We start from the raw sequence: 21,229 nt of genomic DNA, 5'->3' as shown, positions 1-21,229 counted from the left end.
TGCGTGTATAATATGTATAATTTAATTTAAAATAAATGTATATGCAAATTACTCAGAGGTGTACAAAACACAATTATATTTAAAAAATATGTATGTCTAAAATTTAATATGTGTTGTAGGTCTAATTTACTAAACTGTATTTAGGACTAAGGAGAGATGGAGCCAGCGGCACAGAGAGAGAAGGTTAAATTCTTACCCTAATAGGATTACAACTCTAATAGGATAATATCTAACCCTAGGGAATATTCCAAGATATCTCTAGATACACTAGGATTTACACGATCACATTCCTAATCTAATAGGAGTGCAACACTCCCCCTTAAGTGTGTAAATACTCAAACAAAATATCGCATCAGGTCTTAAATAGTTGAGGTATAACAGTTGATGAAGTCATCGGCACAACGGGCGAATGCGAGTCTCAAATTTAAAGAAAGTATGCATGGGTAGTAAAACTCACAAAACCTCACTATGGTAAAACCTAAGATAGGTACAAAACCCATAGACTAAGGAGAAAAATGAGAAGTATGCATAATGTCTAAAACAAACGTCAAAAAGTAGTGAACTCAACGGAGTATGATCATCGCAGGATGGTTGCCTCATCAAAACCTCGTTAGGTAGCAAAAACCCATTGGAAAAAATGCTCCTAATCGTAGGCAAAAGAGTACATTAAGATCAAATTAGTATGCTTCTAGATACTCCCCCTGAGTTAGACATAACTTCTAAATAAGAAAACTACAAGCAATTAACCTTAGATAATTTACACATACCGATTCTTTGGCCGAGCTTCTGAAAAGTAGACTTGGGCAATGATTTGGTGAAGAGATTGGCCAGGTTAACCTAGGAACAGATTTACTTGACTTCAATGTTCTGATGATGTCGTTGCTGGTGAGAATAAAAGAACTTCGGCGCAATGTGCTTGGTGTTTCTCCCTTGATGTATCCCTTCTTTAACTACTCGATATATGCTGCATTATCTTCAAAGATCGTTGTAGAAAGGTCAACAACGGTAATAAGACCACCAGTGCTTCGAATGTGTTCATAACTGCTTTCATGCGAGGCTTCATGCAAGGTGAGAATCTCAACATGGTTCAAAGAAGTCACAACTAGCATTTGCTTGGTAGACCTTTAACATATTGCGATGACTCCAACGGTAAAGACATAGCCCGGTTTGAGAACGTGCACTATGTGGGTCAGACAGATAACCAGTATCTGTGTAATTGACGAGGCGAGAATCAACCCGAGGACTGGGGGTGGCAGCTCCTCTTGAGGATTGATGGGTGTAGATCAAGCCCAAATCTGGTGTACCCTTAAGGTAGCGGAAAATGTCTTTAACACCATTCCATTGTCTGCGTGTAAGCGCGCATTGCTGTATCTAGCCAAAAGATTAATAGCGAAGAAGATGTTAGGTCTAGTGCATTGAGCCAAGTACAATAAAGCACCAATTGCACTTAGGTATGGAACTTCAGGCTCCAAAATCTCATCCTCATCCTCATTAGGACGGAAATGATCGTTTACCATCTAGACTTCGAACGACCATACAACGACCTCACTTTATCCTTATTAAAACGTCGCAACATCTTTTGGGTGTAGTTTGATTGATGTACTAAGATTCCATCACAACAATGCTCGATCTCTAGGCCAAGATAATATCGACTTTTCCTAAGATCCTTCATCTCAAATTCCGATTTTAAGTGAAGATCAATTTCCTCAAACTCTGCGAGAGTTTCGATGAGGTCCATGTCGTCGACATAAACTGCAATGATTGCAAATCCGGAATGTGACTTATTGATAAACACGCATAGGCATAGTTCGTTGTTCACATAACCTTGACTTGTCAAATATTCATTCAAACGGTTATACCACATCTGTCCGGATTGTTTCAATCAGTAGAGTGATCTCCTCAATCTGATCGAGAGGGTGTTTCGTGGTTTAAAACTATTTGAACCAATTAATGGAAGTCCTTCTAGAAATTTCATGTAGATTTCCGTATCTAGATCCCCATAGAGATACGCGGTTACCACGTCCATAAGTTGCATATTCAGTTTTTCGGAAACTACCAAAATGATAAGGTAACAGAACGTTATGATGTCCATTACGGGGGAATACGCCTCCTTGTAATCCATCGCAGGGTGTTGAGAGAAGCTTTACACTATGAGGCGTGCTTTGTATTGCATTATTTCATTTTTCTCATTACGCTTCCTTACAAAAATGCACTTGTAGCCCAGGGGCTTCACATGCGGTGGAGTGAGAGCTACAGAACAAAGACCTTACATTTCGCAAGAGAATCGAGTTCAACCTGGATTGCTTATTTCCAGTTTGACCAATTGGTTCTACGTCCACATTCATCAACGGAATGTGGTTCAATGTTATCGCTAAGCATGATGTCAGTAATAACTGTATACGTAAATGCAGCATCGATAATCATCTCATTTCGATTCCAAACCTCATCCAATACTGCATAATGGACGGAAATGTCACGATTCTCGGGAGGTTGGTTTGTCTCGTCTAAGACATCACCGTAATTTAGAATAACCTTATGCGTTGGAACAGATGAGTAAGCGATGGTTGGATTTAGACTCGGTTCACTAGTTTGTGCCGTTTTCTTCTTCTGGAGTTGTGAATCCTTTGAACCAGCAGGTCTGCCATATTTTAGGGTAGGAGCAGATGATTGGCTAGTCACCAATGTACCGGGCTGCATTGGAGGTATGGCCGCCCCACCTTCAGGGATGGTTCGGCCTTCTAGGATGCTATTACGACGTAGATTAAGTATGTCGATCCTTGCAGGTGCGTCTGTAGTGGGTATATGTGACCTCGTCACTTTCACTAGATCAGTAAAAACATCTGGCATGATTTAAGTGATGCTCTGAAGATCTATAATACAACGCATTTGAGTTTCAGGCTGAGGAGTGTGGGGATCTAAATGAGACAAAGTAGGAGTAATCCACGACAATTCGCGGCGTTCTACAAGAACGTTAGTAATCTTATCTCCCCCTAACGACGAGAAGATTGTCTCATCAAAGTGACAATTCGCAAAGTGTGCTGTAAAGAGAGCTCCTGTCAAGGGCTCTAAGTAGCGAATAATTGATGGCGAATCATAACTGACATAGATTCCTATTTTTCTCTGATGACCCATTTTGGTACGTAGTGGCGGAGCTATTGGCACATAGAATGCACACCCAAACACACGTAAATGTGAGACATCAAGCTTGTTGATGAGTAGATTTTATATTATATATTTAACCTATTCTTAGTATATTTTGGTTAATATTTTAGAAGAATTTTGATACTTTGAATTGTATTTCTAATATAGGACTTTCGACTTCCTCTGCAGCAAAACATGGTCAAATTGACGAATTTTGGAGTAATTCCAGTTCAAGGACATTCATGAGTCACTTGGCTTAATCGTATCAAAATTTGGAATTTTTCTATCTAGCGGTGATTTTTTGGCAATAAAATAAAGGAGAGATGTGCAGTGCTGGAATAATGACGTTTAGGGCTTGAATTGTCTTTTTGTATCCCAAGATGACCTCGGATGAGTTCGTGGCCTTCTAGAGATATGGTCACAACGCCCCGATCTTCAAAACAAGCTATCATTGGCCAGAATTGGAGGATATCAGAGGCTAAAACGTGGCTGGACAAGTACTTGGCAGATTCTCCTAGCATAATTAGGACTTTATTTTCTAAGATATTTTATTTATTATTTGGTTTCCTAGTTGGAACAAAAGACTATTTTCTAGGGATTGTGCGTTGGTTTTTGGCGTAGGTATACGGCGTTGCCAGCCCCAGTTTTTCTCTACGCTTTCTTTTATGCAATCTTGGAGACAGAGATAATTGCTAGGGTTCTTAGAGATTTTCTACTTTAAGGTGTTTTCATTCATTTTCTTCTTAATAATATTTTCTATGATTTCAATTAGGAATATGCATAACTAATTCGTTTTGCTAGGGCTAAGCCTTGAGCTTTAGCATGAATATGTGATTTTTATTTAATTGCTTATGATTGATTGCATGCATACTTTGAATTATTGATCACTTTTTTAAACCATCTAATTGTCTTAATGCCTGATCACCATTAGGATCTTTAGAAAAGTAATTTGATGCAATTTTGGTCGGAATGTTCACTAACATTGATGTTGGCTTCTTGTGGTTAATAATTGTAATTTCACTTAAGATGAACACCACGTCTTAGGGGTTGCATTGTTTTTCAAAGGGTTTTCATAAAATATAATGAGTCTCTCATGTTCAGATTTGATTCAAATGTCCGGACGGGTTGCATGTTAGATATACATTCTATGTTGGAGGTTCCAAGTAGAATATAAATTAGCACTACTACGAAGCCATTTATTAGTGTCGCTATGATAATTGACAAGAAACGTATATTACTGTCGGATATTAAGAAAAATCCGATAGAAAATGGATGCAGTGGTGGATATAATAAGCGACAGAATTGCCAGCATCATGAAATGAATTTTCTGTCAGTTAAGGCTCTAAAACTGATAGAATTGTGTCAGATATATGCGACAATAAATACTTAACTATTGTCGGATATTATCAATTAATGTCGTTCGTAACCGCTAGGAAATTAAAAATATTGTCATTGACATCATGTTCCTGTAGGTTCTAACCAACAGAAACATTTAAAAAAAAATAAAATCTATTATAAACAACTATTTTCCGTCGTCCACAGCTAACAGAAAAACATTAATATTAAAAAATAAACGGATCTTTCTATTTGTTTTTTTTAATGAATGGATAAAAATAAAATAAAAATTATTTAATGAGTGAATAAAATAAACAAAGCTTCTTCCTCCCTCCTCCTTAATTCATTGTTTTCAGCTAGCACCTTGGCCAATGCACCCTTGGATGATTTCCTGGAAGAACTAGCACCTGAAGATGTTGCATATGACACCATCTCAGGTATCACCCCATGACCATAATCTGTGTTCTAACCTCAGAGGTGTCTTCTTCTCCAGACTCAACAATTGACTTAATTTAACTCTCCATAAATGTCTTGCAATATAATAATTAAACAAAATAATAAAAGATTATTAAGAGTTGAAATATGGAAAGATAAATAAGGTTCATAAAAACATAGATTCATGACACACCCCGACCTCAATCGAGGCATGCTGGCTGTCACGTAAGGGTGACGTAACCATGTGCGCTATGCGGAAACGGTAATGATATGAAAATGTGAATAAAAAAATAAAAACCACTAGTTATCTTACCTTAGACTAGCCTATAAGTATGAGTGTAAGTGATTAGAGTAAAGACACACATAACCAGAGCATAGGTATCGAAGTGCAGCCCAGAAGACTAACTACTAATTATACAGATCATAAAAGAAACCCTACATTGGAGGATGTTCTGTCAGAACCGCTGAGAAGTCTTCGTGAGCCACTGACACGAACTTATATCTAGAACTTAGAGGGGCGCAAAACAGAAAGTGTGAGTGGGCAAAAACAAAACTTTCAAAACCATTTATCTTTTTAAATGTAATAACCCCTCACTATAAAACCCATATAAGTTTCCTAGAAAATAATACGGTAAACATATATGAAAACTATACTCAAGAATAACCGAACCATGTGTATGCCATGACAATTATCTCAACCATGAATAAGTAAGCGAGGTGAATTGCACTAATATAAAGTGACATCTTAGCCGGAGTCACCTAACGTGACATGTACGGCTGAATCAATAACTCAATAATTAAATCAAATCCTGCACACGAGTCGAAACCACCTATGTGGTCTGTACGACAGGCTAGGTGTAAATAAGTATGTTCAAGTGTTACGATCAAGTGAAGGCTGTGCGAAGTATCACACCTATGAGTCGAAACCACCTAATGTGGTTTGTATGACAAGCTGGCACTTGCCTTGGATCTAAGGTAAACGTGTGGTGCGGGAGGTGAACGATCACATGAAGGCTAGGCCCCCTCCACGGGCAGAGCACTAACACCAGGGTGCAGGATATAAATCACTAAAAGCAACTCATCATAACCATACTCACTACTATCACAATCATCACTATATACTCACCTGAAGCTTACCTGAGCGTCCACAGCATCGAGCAGTAATATGCAAAGCTATAATAAAGCATATTCTAATATATAATGCATACGACATGGCATTTAAAACATAAGGCATATATATATATATAAAACCAACAAGCCCACTCACTGGTATATAGTCGGGTTATAACCCCCAAGTCTCGCCTGGCTACACTCGTCCTCTGGAAACGTATCACCTATATGTGAAACAACTAATTTAACGTTATTTTTTTAAGCACATAACTATCACTATGAAATAACTTCTCATACGTTGCTCAATTGGGGTGTTTGAATATACGATCGTGGCCTACTCAACACCCCGAGCATCCCCATATTTTTAGAATAATTTTTCGACATCCCACGCACCCCCACGCGCCGACCAAGGCACGGTCATACGCGTAGGCACGTGCTTGGCACGCTAGCGGTAACCCTAACACCGTTAGGGGATATTCCGTTAAATATTAGCATATACTGTCTAAAAACTAACGGTGTTATCTTACGCTGTCAGTATATTCCATCAAAGTTGACGGAATATTCCTTGTCTTCTCCGATGGTTCACTGGATTCCAGTGCCAGCCATCACTGCACTCGCCGGTTTCTGGAAAAATTTTGAACTTTAATATCTTCGCCATTTTTCAACCAAATTTCATGAATTTTATATCAAATTGAAGCCCTGAACTAGAAGAACACGATCCTCTTAGAGGTCATAAAACCGATGAAAAGTGGTCAGAAAATCTTTGGAAAATTCCGACTAAACTGGAACTCGTGGAACTGACTTATCCCGACGTCCAAATTCTCCAAAAATTGTTCCTAGGTCTCTATAAAGTAGTTTTAAGACTTCTTTAAGCCTTAAAACTCCGTGAACTAACCACGATCATGCCAAAGCTGCAGAGCACCACGCCAGAGGTCTTAGGTTCTCGGGTTCCCGTGATCCGTTCTTTGATCTAATGGTACGGATAGGTTCGTGAAGTCACCAAAAACACGTTGATGCAAAGCTCAAGCTCGATCAATGAGGTTTGGATGGTGTTTGAGAGTTGAAAGCTCGGATTGTACAGACAAGGAAGAAGAGTTGAGAAGAGAGAAGAAGGAAATAAAGTTTGTACGTGTGGGTGTGTATGTGACTGAGCTACAGGATTAGGCAGATCCTAAAAGAGCAGGGCCCTGATTAGGCCATAAGGTTTAGGGCTAACAATTTAAATAAAAATAAACCCACAATTCTAATTAGACCCAAGAAAGTAAGAGGTATATTAATTGGTCCAATTCCTTAGCCAGCTTATACAACCACCACACATCGTTTCAAGGGCAAAATCATCATTCCCACGCTTTTGAAGATAAAATATATTATAATTCGGGACGGGTCGTCACAATTCATCAATCCAAATAGAAAGATAAATAAGGTTTATAAAAACATAGATTCTATGTTTAAATAATATGTGTTCTAAAAAATATAGTATTATTGTTCAAATAATGTGTTAGAACGCAGATTCTGTGCATAGTCCATGGATGTATGTTTTTATGAATCTGTGTTAGAACTCAGATTCATCAATCCAAATAGATAGAAAAATAAGAATGAAATACAAATAGTCATAATTTGAATAGATTTATAAATCATTTACCCCTCTTTGTTGTGACGATTCATCAATCTAAGAGTCATCTTTCCGGATATGGGTAGCTCAAAAAAAGAGATGGGATCCGTCTCCTTTCCATGCTTGTTCTTCTTTAAATATGTTAAAAGAGAACAACAAATACATATTAACTAGATTGAAAATCAAAACATGAAAAACACTACATATATTACAAATTAGCAACACATACATATTCCTTGCACACTTGAGCAAAAGTTTTTGAACCAGTTGTATGGTTCATAGTTTTTAACTCCCAATTAAATTTGTTTTTCTCCGCCACCTCCTGAAAAAAAAAAAACCCTTATAGGACAAACATTTTTCAATACGAAATATCAAATCATTAATTTTTTACCTTTGTTCTAGGATTATCCCAATAAGCTACCATCTCGGCTCACTGACCAACATCCACACTAGGGGGAGGTTCTGAGCCCTCACGCTCTTGTCTTTTGGTATAATACTCCGCTTTTAAACCATTCCGGTATTCCTTGTATGAATGATCTGCAACGTGGAGAGTCATGTTACGAATCAGTGGCATTTTGTCATAGTCTTCATCAAGAAAAATAATATTCCCTTATATTCATAAAAACATACATGTTAGTACAGATTTGAAATATAGACTTGAAATATAGAAGTAAAAAACGAAAATATATACTTTAATTCTTTCCCACAAAGCTTCCTTATCATTTTCCAGAATCAAGCGCCAATCCCTCTTCAATGGAAGATTTCTTGGATCCTTAACCTTAGAGGCTATTAATTTTGAAAATTCAGTAGCATTTGCACTAGCACATTTCCCTGTCGAATCAAATGAACAAAGTTGTCTCACTTTCCATTTCGGAATAGCAACTCTGCGAGTTCTACGTTGAGTTGCTCCTTATTAATGAAAAACAAACATTTGTCATGTATTTCAAAAACAACAAAGAAAAAACTCACAATATAATTACTTTAAAACGTACTGTTTTCAGTTTGTTCCTGGAATTCATAGCCTTCATTTTGTTCCTCCATAGAAATGGCTGAGAAAGGAATAAGGAGTAAAAATGGCTGAGAAAGGAAGGAGTAAAAATGGGAAGGAGAAGAAGAACAGTTGGAAGTGAAAATGGGAAGGAGAACAGGAACGACTGAAGTAAAAATGGGAAGTTGAATTATTTTAGATTAGGGTAATAAATGTTGTCAGTTATAACCGCCAAGAAGACAAGAAATTGCCAGGTCTTTAATGTTTCTATCAGTATATTGTCAGTTATATCCGACAGCAAGTCCATTAAAATCGCCAGTAATTTATCTCCAACAGAGCTTTTATGATTCTGTCAGTTTAGTGTCAGTTATAACTGACAAAAATAACCAAAAACCGCCACAAAATTTTCCTCCGTCGGATTTTGTGCGGCATTAATTTTTTTGAATCAAAATCGCAGGAAATTTCCTGCCCAAAATTTTCCTCTATTCATGTCAGTTATAATCGCCAGAATACTAAAATAATAACCTCCAGAAACTAAAATAATAAAATAGTCAATTTCTGTCGGTTATAACCGCCACCATTAACTTAAAAACCGCTAGAATCTGTTAAAAATATTAAAAAAAAAAAAAAATTCAAAAATACTAGCGGTTATAATAATTTTATGGCGGTTGCATCTGACACTAAATATCTGCCAATAATTTATGTTGAATATAACTGATAGGATTTCATTGTTATCCAACACTAATTGAATGATATGTCGAATAGATTGAATGATATGTCGGATATCTTCTATCCGACATAATGGCTTATCAAACTGGCCACCATCATCCGACACCTAAAGCTAATATTGTAGTAGTGTAGGAAAACCTAACCTTCAAAGTAGCATATGTAGATCATAAGTAATTGGTAAAAATACATAGGATTGCTAGGTGATGGTGAAACCCTAGTGCTTTTATAAATTGGTATTTAAAATTCTCTTTTTTTATCATATTAGTTGTGGGCAAATTTATTATTTGTTTTTAATTAAAATTCGTTTTTAATATTATCCAATTCCAAAATCTCTTTTCTCAATTTTTAATTCTAAGTAGTTAATCAAGAATTGTTTCTACATAAATTATTCAAATAGTCCTTAAGGAGAATGACCTTGCATGAGCATCTATACTACAATAACCTTGTATTCTTTCAAGTATTTTGTGTGATTTTAACCCTATTTGCATAGACGGTAAAATCGCTGTTAAGAAATTAACACCGTTGCCAGAGAATCATGGCCCATTGTTCAGTGTCTCTGGGTCTTCTTCCATGTCATGGGTTCGAAGCAAAGCCCTGGACTTTTTTTTTTTTTTTTTTTTTTTTTTTTTTTTTTTTTTTGCATTTCAGAGCTTTTTGTTCCTCATCTTCCTGAGTTCGACACCCCAGGTCATTTCTTTCCTTATTCTTTTCTTTTATTTTATTTTTCTGTTAATTCATTCTTTGTTAGTTATTTTCTCTTTATTTTTATTTTCATGTTTTTACATAGTTTAGGTTATCTTAATTTCAGTTTTTTTTTAGTTTATTCTTTCTTTTCCACACCTTGAGGACAATGTGTGATTTAAGTTTGGGGGTGGGAAAGTAAAATTTTTAGATTTTAAATTTTTGAGTTATCAGCAAGTTCTCCTAACATGTTTGCACAAATGGAAAAAAATGGAGAAAAAAATTAATGCAAAGTTTGACATTATTTTACAACAGATTGCAAATTCTACACAGCAACAACCACCTGCAGCAACAGTTTGCACTATATGCAGCATGGCTACACACAACATATTGGGCTGCCCGCATAAAGAATCCTACCCAGAGCTTGTTGAGCAACATGTTAATATGATGAACAACTATCAAAGGCCTAGGAATGATGCATATGCAATTCAGGATGGAGGAATCATCCTAATTTTAAATGGGGTGACAATCAGAATAATTCAAAACCATTCCAGCATTCACAAAAACCTTTTGTTCCATCCAAACCATCTTTCGATGATCAACTTGCTAAATTGGCAGCAACAACTCAATCATTCATGGATGACAGCAATCAAAGATTTCAAAATGTTGAAGCATCAATTACAAGTTTGGAACAACAATTTGGGCAGCTAGCTGCATAGATTTCAGACAAAGAAAAAGGCAAATTTCCTAGTCAAACAGTGCCTAATCCTAGAGGACGAGAAGACTGCAACGTTACGGACTTTACGGTGTGGTAAAAGTTATGACAACCACGAAAACTGCACTGAACAGAATCTGCTAGCAGTGCAAATTTCTGTAGAATCTGCAACACCAGCAGCAAAACATGCAAAATTTGCAGCAAAACAGAATCTGCACAATGCGGAAACTGTCCCAAAATAGATTTTTGAGCGTGTTTATAACCCTTCATTACCATATCCTAAACGGTTAATTCCTCAAGTAAGAGATCAGCAGCTTAAAGATTTTGTGCAGACATTAACTAAGATTCAAATCAACATTCCCTTTCTGGATGCAATCAAGAAAATTCCATCTTATGCTAAATTTTTTAAAGAAGTTTGCAGCAGCAAAAATAAGCTTGTAGATTTGGACAAAGTTGTTTTGACAGAATAGTGCAGCGCAGTTTTGTTACACAAACTGCCACCTAAAAAAAAAGATCCAGGGAGTTTTAATATTTCTTGTACTATTGGAAATTCTGATTTTAAGAATACTTTAATTGATTTAGGGGCAAGTATTAATTTAATGTTATTTTCTGTTTTCCAGCAATTGGGACAAAGAGACTTAAAGACTACATCAATTATTCTTCAGCTAGCTGACTGTTTAGTGACTTATCCTAGGGGAATTATTGAAGATCTCATTATTAAGGTTGACAATCTTTATTTACCAGCAGATTTTGTCGTTTTAGACATGGATGAAGACCTAAAAACACCCATAATTTTGGGGAGATCGTTTATGGCAACAGTTAGGAAACTAATTGACGTGGAAGCCGAGACAGTTACTTTACGAGTTCAAGATCAATTTGTTGTATTTAATTTGTTTCAGGCAGCTAAATATCCTGCTGAACAACAAGAATGTATGTGCATTGATGTGTTAGATAGCGTGATTCAAGACAGTTCTTAGGCTAATTCAAATTCAGATCAGTTGCTGCATGTTTTACAAGGAGAAATTGAGACAGATTGTGAAGATGAAAGGGTTCTTGAATACATTTATGCATTGGACAGTTTGCCAAGGTTTAGAAATGTTTATGAGATCTTAGGGGAGCCTAAAAAGCCCCTTAAGCCGTCCAAACAGCAGCCACCAAAATTGGAGCTGAAGCCTTTTCCAGAACATTTAAAATATGCACATTTAGGGGCTGCAGAAACACTGCCAGTTATTGTTGCAGCAAATTTAACTCCTACAAAGGAAGATAAATTGCTTTGTGTTTTGAGAAATTATCAAGATGCTTTGGGATAGACAATAGTTGACATCAAAGGTATCAGCCCAACAATTTGTATGCACATAATTTTAATGGAAGAAGACGTGAAGCCAACCGTGGATGCTCAATGCCGCCTTAATCCAATTATGAGCGAAGTTGTCAGAGTAGAAGTTATGAAATTACTTGATGTTGGTATGATTTATCCTATTTCAAATAGCCAATGGGTAAGTCCAACGTACGTTGTGCCTAAACGTATCGGAATTATAGTGATTAAAAATGACAACGATGAGCTTGTTCCTAAATGTTTAACTACAGGCTGGCGTATGTGTGTGGATTATAGGAAACCAAATGTAGCTACATGAAAAGATCATTTCCCGTTACCATTTACTGACCAAATGTTGGAAAAATTGGTTGACAGGGCTTTCTATTGTTTCTTAGATGGTTATTTTGGGTACAATCAGATCCCAATTGCACCAGAGGATTAGGAGAAGACAACTTTTACATGCCCTTTTGGGACGTTTGCTTATCGGAGGATGTCATTTGGGTTATGCAATGCACTAGCTACTTTTCAACTTTGTATGATGAGTATTTTTCTGGCTTGGTTGAAAATATTGTGGAAGTTTTTATGGATGATTTTTTTGTGTTCGAGGATTCATTTGATCAGTGCTTGAAGAATTTATCATTAGTTCTTGAACGATGCCAAGAGACAAATTTAGTGCTAAATTGGGACAAATGTCATTTTGTGGTGAAACATGGCATTGTTTTGGGTCATTCGATTTCTAGCAAAGGCATTGAGGTTGATAAATGCAAGATTGACGTTATTGCAAAGCTGCCACCCCCTACTTTAGTAAAAGGCGTTAGATCATTCTTGGGACATGCATGATTTTATCGTCGGTTCATCAAGAATTTCTCCAAGAATAGCCGACCTTTGTGCAATTTATTGGCTAAAAATGCACCATTTAATTTTGATGAGGCTTGCTTAGCAGTGTTCAACAAGTTGAAATCACTTCTAACTTTGGCACCCATCATTGCTCAGATTGGGGTTTACCATTTGAATTAATGTGTGATACTTCAGATTATGCTGTTGGGGCTGTTTTAGGGTAGCGTAAAGACAAGCTTCCCCATGTCATTTATTATGCAAGTCATACTCTCAATGATGCGCAACTCAACTATGTAACCACAGAGAAGGAATTGTTGGCAGTTGTGTTTGCATTAGAGAAGTTTTGGTCTTATTTGGTTGGGGCTAAGGTAATTGTTTATACTGATGATGCTACATTGAAATACTTGTTATCTAAGAACGATGCAAAGCCTAGGTTGAAAATGGGTGGTTGACCATTTATCCAGATTAATTATTCCAACAGCTACAGAAGAGGATTTCCTACCATTGAGTGAGAGTTTTCCAGATGAATAGCTATTTGCTATCCAAATTAATACACCTTGGTTTGTTGATATTGTTAATTATTTGGCTAAGGGTGTGGTGCATCCAAATTTTTCGTTTCAGTAGAAAAAGAAGTTTTTATTTGATGCAAAGCATTATTTCTGGGATGAACCATACTTATACAAGTACTGCCCAAACTAGATTATTCGCAGGTGTATTCCTGAGGCTGAACAAGAAAGTGTTTTAAAGGACAACAAAGAAAAGGATGTATGTGCATCTTTAAAGATGCACATAATCTAGTTTGGGCAGTACTTGTATAGTTTGGGCAGGAAAGTGTTTTAAAGATGCACATAATCTAGTTTGGGTAGTACTTGTATTTTGGACAACGAAGAAAATTTTGCAAAGTGGGTTATTTTGGCCTACACTTTTTAAAGATGCACATAATTGGTGCAAGGCTAGGTGTCAAAGGGTCGGCAACCAGTCCAAAAGGAATGAGATGCCCCAGCAAAGTATTCTAATTGTTGAATTATTATTTCATGGGACCATTCCCATCTTCTAATGGGAACCAATATATTTTCGTTGCTGTGGAATATGCTTCTAAGTGGGTCGAGGCCATTGCAGCACCACCTAATAAAGGATTAGTGGTCTTGAAGTTCCTTCAAGGAGTTATATTTATGCGTTTTGGAATTCCGCGCGTTATTCTTAGTGATGGGGGGGGGGGGGGGAAGCATTTTATTAATAAACCGTTTGCTAATTTACTGGCAAAGTATGAAATTAATCATCGCGTGGCTACACCTTATCATCCATAGACATTTGGTCAAGTTGAAGTTTCAAATAGAGAATTAAGACGCATTTTGGAGAAAACAGTTAGTTCTACACATAAAGATTGGAGTTTAAAATTAAATGATGCTTTTTGGGCTTACAAGACAACTTATAAGACTCCTATTGGGATGTCACCATTTCGACCAGTTTATGGGAAATCATGTCATCTACCTATGGAGCTTGAGCATAAGGCTTACTGGGTAATTAAAGAGTTAAATTTTTCGTATGATTCAGCTGGGGAACAACGAAAATTGCAGCTCAATGAGCTAGAGGAAATTCGTCAGGGTGCCTACGAAAGTTCTTGCATCTACAAGGAAAGAACTAAGGCGTTTCATGATAGTCAAATTTTACGAAAGGAATTTCAGCCAAGGAAAAAAGTTTTGTTATTTAGTTCAACGTTAAAGTTGTTTCCTGGGAAATTAAAATTTTGATGGACTGGGCCATATCAGGTTACCACAGTCTTTTCTCATGAAGCAGTTGAAATAACTAATGAGGCTCAAGGTATCACATTCAAGGTGAATGGTCACATGTTGAAACCATATGTGGAGTCACCCTTCAATTCTGAAGGAACAGTGATCTAGCCATCGGACTTCTGCGACATCTAGTTACAAACTTAAAATAAAGCGCTTATTAGGAGGCAACCTAATTTTTCTAAACTCTTTACTTATTTTATTTTTTGTTTGATTTTCAAATTTTATGATTAGTTTATATTTCTATATGCATTTACATACCTAAGTTAACCCAAAAAAGAAAAAAAAAAAAAAAAACACAAACAGAACAAATCCAAAAATCTGTTACATTTCGTTTCTTTTACCTAGTTGATTTTTTTTTTTTTAAATTATCGCATATTGGTTACTTGCAGGTTGTATACTTGAAAAATAAAGAGCATCCTGTACTGGAATCATGCACCCAGCAGCAAGTCTACATTAACATCCACCACATCTATACTATGCTGGAAATTTAAAGCAGTTAACATGAAGTCATTCACATATGCAAGTTTGAGGGTGATTGTTGCAAATCCAGTTCCATGGCATAAATCTTGAGGAGTTATTTTCTGCAACTAAGTTTTGCGATGCATGGATGCAGAGCACAGTTAAATCACATATCCATACACCACAAAACTTAGTACAACTTTTACTACCGGATCTACAACAATTGAACTTGCAAGGTTATGAAATTTTACCTCCTATATGCACAGATCTAGGGTTCTAAATCTTTTGCCAGGATTTGTCTGTTGAAGCATGCGTTTGGGATATGTGATGTCCAAGCCCCATCTCTCTTGGTTACTTCTGTCCAGATTGCAGAGCGGGAGTTCCTTGCATAACAAAAACAAAACAACCAGATTCATTAGTTACCCAGAGTTGAAAATTATATCATCATTTAAGTCTGGGATAGGTCTTTCATTATGTCCTTTAAACGGTTCCAGTTCAAATGGTCTACATGTATGTTCTCAGGTCTGATCCAGGGCTTTGTTGGAATGTAACCCTTCAGCTGAAGATTGATGGCTGAGATCATCTCACAAATGTTTTCCATTTCAGTTTTGAATGTCAGCCATTGAATCATAGTCCATATGGTTACTCAATGTTGTATCTAGTTTTAAGTAATAGAATTAGACATGCGGCATTATCTCATAGGATGATACCAATGAATGGTTGAGATTATATTATGTGTTAGAGTGTGAAGGATCTCCCTTCCTTCCATATGTAACGGTAACAAAATGTATGCGTGTTCAATGTGTGAAATGTGAGAAGCATATTTTCCTTTCATCTTCCTCTTGAGCATTGTCTGTCTTTCTTTACACAGAACCTCCATTGAAACACATATCACCAATCACAAACACTAACATGGCCTCAGAGCCAGGTTTCATCGTCTAATCTGGGCGTGAAATTTGTGAGTTCGTGAGTTCGATTGAGCTACATACTTGAGCTCAAATCGAATCTGGAAATTTACGATTTCTTGAATCCAAGTCTAATATGGCTGGATCCGGCAATGTCGAGCTTAGAGCTTCAGTTTTCAATGGAGAGAATTATGAGTTCTGGAGTATTCGAATGAAACCCATTCTGAAATCTCATGGTTTATGGGAGTTGGTTGAAAATGGGTTTGAATCTTCAGATCCGAAGTCTAAAGAAGCTACGGTTGACGAGACGAAGAAGGAGACGTCAGGTGAAACGTCGTTCAGAGAGATTCTGATGAAGGATGCTCGTGCGCTTGGGATGATTCAAGGCGCAGTCTCGGACCAGATCTTTCCCAAAATCGTGAATGAAGAAACATCCAAAGGAGCTTGGGATGTTCTAAAAGGTGAATTTCGAGGTGATAAACAAGTAAGAAATGTAAAATTACAAGGGTTACGTAGAGATTTTGAATATACTCGTATGAAGGATAGTGAATCATTATCTGTATATCTCTCTCGATTGTTTGATATCATTAATCAAATGAAAAGCTATGGAGAAGAATTATCTAGGGAAAGAATAGTGCAGAAATTACTGATTAGTCTTCCTAAAACATATGATGTTATCCGTTCTGTAATTGAGCACTCTAGAGATCTTGAGACTATTGAGGTTCAAGAGGTTGTGGCTTCTCTAAAAGGATTTGAGCAGAGGCTTGATTTACATGCTGAGTCTTCTACTAAGAAAGCATTTGCAAGTTTAACTGTTGCAACTAAAGGTGCTAGAAGTGGTGGATTTTCTGGGAATCACAGGTCTCAATAGAATTGGAAATCAAGAGGAAAAGGTTGGGATCATAAGTCAAACTTTGTTCAGAGGTAGAGTAACATTCAAAGAGGTTGGGATCACAAACCCAATTATGCTCAGAGACAGAACAACACTCAAAGAAATTGGGATCATAGGCCTAATTATACTCAGAAACAAAACAATTCTCAAAGTGATTGCAAATGGTGTGACAGGTTACATTATGGGAAATGTTGGTATGAGGCTAAACCAAAATGCACAGGCTGTGGGAAACCAGGTCATTTTGTAAAAGATTGTCATAAGAACAAGGGAATGCAGAAGGCTGATTATGCAAGGCAGATGGGAGAAATAGGATCATTATTTTATGCTTGCAATGCAGTGACAGATGTGAAGGTAAATAATTCATGGTATATAGACAGTGGCTGTAGCAACCACATGACAGGTGATGAGAGATTGTTGGTTGATGTTCAAAGAAATTTGACCTCTAAGGTAAAGATGGGCACTGGAGAAATTGTGCAGGTGGCAGGAAAGGGAACTTTGGTGATTGAGACTAAACCGGGAAGAAAACATATACAAGAAGTGATGCTTGTTCCTGGACTTGAGGAAAATCTTCTCAGTGTAGGACAGATGATGGAACATGGCTATTATATGTTGTTTGGAGGTGATGTAGTGAATGTTTTTTATGGTTGGTCACTTGACAACTTGGTAGTAAGCGTACATATGACTGCAAATCGATGCTTTCCTTTGACAATGATGTCTGTAACTCAGTGTGCTCTAAAAGCAAGTGTCACACACTACTCTCAGATATGGCATAAAAGGCTGGGTCATTTGCATGAAGGAGGTCTGAAATTACTTGAAGAACAGAAGTTGGTGCATGGACTGCCTAAGTTAGAGATGTCCACAAATGTGTGTGAAGGGTGTATGCTAGGCAAACAACACAGAGACTTATTTCCTTCTAAATCGGCTTGGAAAGCTAAGGATCCACTGGAGGTAGTTCACACAGATATTTGTGGTCCAATGCAAGTTGAATCTCATTCTGGAAACAAGTACTTCATGCTATTCACAGATGACTGCACAAGGATGTCATGGGTGTATTTTCTGAGAAATAAGTCTGATGCATTTGGATGTTTTAAGAAGTCTAAGGCAATGACTGAGCTACAATGTGGATATAAGGTGAAATGCCTCAGAAGTGATAGAGGAGGAGAATTCCTTTCTGTAGAATTTATTGGATATTGCAGTGATTTAGGAATCCAGAGACAATTAACTATGGCTTACACTCCTCAACAAAATGGAGTGTCAGAGAGGAAGAATAGGACTGTGGTGGAAATGGCAAAGTCAATGTTGCATGAGAAGGGCCTTCCATACATGTTCTGGGCAGAGACAGTCAATACTGCAGTTTATTTGCTTAACAGGTGTCCATCCAAAGCTTTGAGAAAGACAACACCATTTGAGGCATATAGTGGAAGAAAACCTGGAATAGCTCATTTGAAGATATTTGGATCACTTTGCTATGTTCATATACCTTCTAATCTTAGACACAAGTTAGAAGAGAATAGTCAAATGTATCTTTGTTGGTTATGGTGCAAGTGAGAAAGGCTACAGATTGTTTGATCCAATTTCAAGAAAGATTGTCCTCTCAAGAGATGTCATATTTGATGAGAGTGCTTCTTGGAACTGGAACTGCAATGCAGATACTGGAATAACAGTTCCAGTCAGTAATGAACATAAGGATGCTAATGAAAACTGTGAGATTGGTGAAAATCCTCACTCTGAGGAATATACTGTTTCTCAAAGTGAGAATGTGTCTGATAGATCTCAAGCACATGATGATACACCTAAGAAATTGAGAAGTATAAATGAGATCATGGCTCAATGCAACATGTGTGTTATTGAACCTGAAAATTATGATGATGTAGCTAAGGATGAGTTATGGAGGAGTGCAATGAGAGCTGAATTGGATATGATAAAGAAGAACAACACATGGCAGCTTGTTGAGAGACCATATGACAAGCCTGTTATTGGTGTTAAGTGGGTCTATAAGACCAAACTTAATCTGGATGGTACTGTGTAGAAGAACAAAGCTCGACTGGTGGCTAAAGGCTATTCACAAAAGCCTGGAATTGACTATAATGAAACATTTGCCCCTGTGGCAAGGTTGGACACGATTAGAACTTTGATTGCTCTTGCTGCACAGAAGAAATGGAACTTGTATCAATTAGATGTGAAGTCTGCATTCCTCAATAGAGTATTAAAGGAAGAAGTGTATGTCGAGCAACCTCAATGTTTTGTGAAGGAAAGTGAAGAAACAAAGGTGTACAAACTGAACAAGGCTCTCTATGGTTTGAAACAGGCACCAAGAGCCTGGTATGATGAGATTAATGCATATTTCAATAGTGCAGGATTTGAGAAAAGTTCAAGTGAGGCAACCTTGTATGTTAAGACAAGGAAGGACTCTATTATCATTATTGTGTCCTTATATGTAGATGACATTGTTTATACTGGCAGCAGTCCACAAATGCTTGAAGAGTTTAGAAATGACATGATGAAACACTATGAGATGACTGATTTGGGTTTATTACATCATTTCCTTAGAATGGGTGTGCTCCAAACTGAGAATAGTATTTTTATACACCAAAAGAAATATGCACAAAAGCTAATTGAGAGAAGTTTGGCTTGAAAGACTGCAAACCAGTTGCTACTCCACTTGCCATGAATGAGAAATTGAACAAAATTGATGGGAGTGAGGCTGCAGATGAAGGAGAATATAGGCAGCTTGTTGGAAGTTTGCTATATTTGACTGTAACTAGACCTGATGTGATGTTTGCAGCAAGTCTATTGTCACGATTCATGCACAATCCTACTAAGAAACATATGGGAACAGCCAAAAGGGTACTGAGGTACATCCAGGGAACAGTTGACTTTGGAATTATTTTCGAGAGAGGCAAAGCAACTACTCTAATTGGTTACCGTAACAGTGACTGGGCTGGAAGTGAGGATGATATGAGAAGCACTTCAGGGTATGCATTTACACTAGGGTCTGGTATGTTCTCATAGGCTTCAATCAAACAAAACACTGTGGCATTGTCTACTGCAGAAGCAGAATATGTCAGTGCTGCAGAAGCTACATCACAAGCAAAGTGGTTGAGGTTTGTCCTAGAAGATTTTGCAGATCATGTGTGATAACATATCAGCCATTGCTATGGCAAAGAATCCAGTTTTTCATCAAAAGACAAGACACATCAACAGGAAGTTCCACTTCATCCGAGAAGCAATTCAAGCCAGAGAATTTGAGATAGTGTACTACAGGACAGAGGAGCAGATTGCAGATATTCTTACTAAGGCTTTGCCTAAAGACCGATTTGTGTATCTAAGGGAGCTACTTGGAGTTAAATCAGCTAAAGGGTTAGAAGGGAGTGTTGGAATGTAACCCTTCAGCTGAAGATTGATGGCTGAGATCATCTCATAAATGTTTTCCATTTCAGTTTGAATGTCAGCCATTGGATCATAGTCCACATGGTTACTCAATGTTGTATCTAGTTTTAAGTAATAGAATTAGACATGTGGCATTATCTCATAGGATGATACCAATGAATGGTTGAGATTATATTGTGTGTTGGAGTGTGAAGGATCTCCCTTCCTTCCATATGCAACGGTAACAAAATGTATGCGTGTTCAGTGTGTGAAATGTGAGAAGCATATTTTCCTTTCATCTTCCTCTTGAGCATTGTCTGTCTTTCTTTGCACAGAACCTCCATTGAAACACATATCACCAATCACAAACACTAACAGGCTTAATTCAATTTTTTTTCAATGAGCAAATGTGTTTTTTCCGAAGTCTTTACCAGTTTAGAGATCCAAGTTTTTCAAGCGTTTACCTTTTCCAGTTCTTATAAAGTCATTTGGGGGGGGGGGGGCACATTAAATATGGCATGATAAATAAATGTAGAGCCAAGCGAAAGCAGAAGAACAAAATTTTTACCTTCCTGAGTTTGCAGAGGCCGAGACGTTGGAGTTCCTTTTGCCTTTTTGGGGACCACTAAACCGAGGTTTAGAGCGTTCCCTTCTTTCGGCTATACACTGGATCCCATGTGTCCTGCACAAAATAACAAAATGTTGAGACATGCACAGATAGACATAAAGATGGCTATGGTTTGCAGTATGAAAATCACCAGATCCACCACATGCATTGTGAACTAGTGCAGATTGTGTTATACCTTAAATGAATCGACGAAATAGAGGTTTTTTTTTTATGTACGTGAAGTGTAGATCGGCTGAGATTGCAAGTTTGGGGACGCTGGATGATATATGAGCCTTTGGATCTGGC

General features: G+C 37.3%; 2 pseudogenes; both read left to right on the top strand.

Moving 5' to 3' along the window:
* The first annotated feature begins 13,892 nt into the window (after nucleotides 1-13,892).
* Nucleotides 13,893-14,799, top strand: LOC148697091 (uncharacterized; annotated as a pseudogene).
* Nucleotides 14,800-19,614: 4,815 nt separating this feature from the next.
* LOC148697090 (secreted RxLR effector protein 161 pseudogene) lies at nucleotides 19,615-20,332 on the top strand (annotated as a pseudogene).
* Nucleotides 20,333-21,229: the final 897 nt, after the last annotated feature.

Source organism: Pyrus communis, chromosome 5, assembly GCF_041283825.1.
Source record: "Pyrus communis isolate YQ-2024b chromosome 5, ASM4128382v1, whole genome shotgun sequence".
NCBI lineage: Eukaryota > Viridiplantae > Streptophyta > Magnoliopsida > Rosales > Rosaceae > Pyrus > Pyrus communis.
The sequence above is the reverse complement of the archived record's forward strand: the minus strand, read 5'-3'. Positions and strand labels throughout refer to the sequence as shown.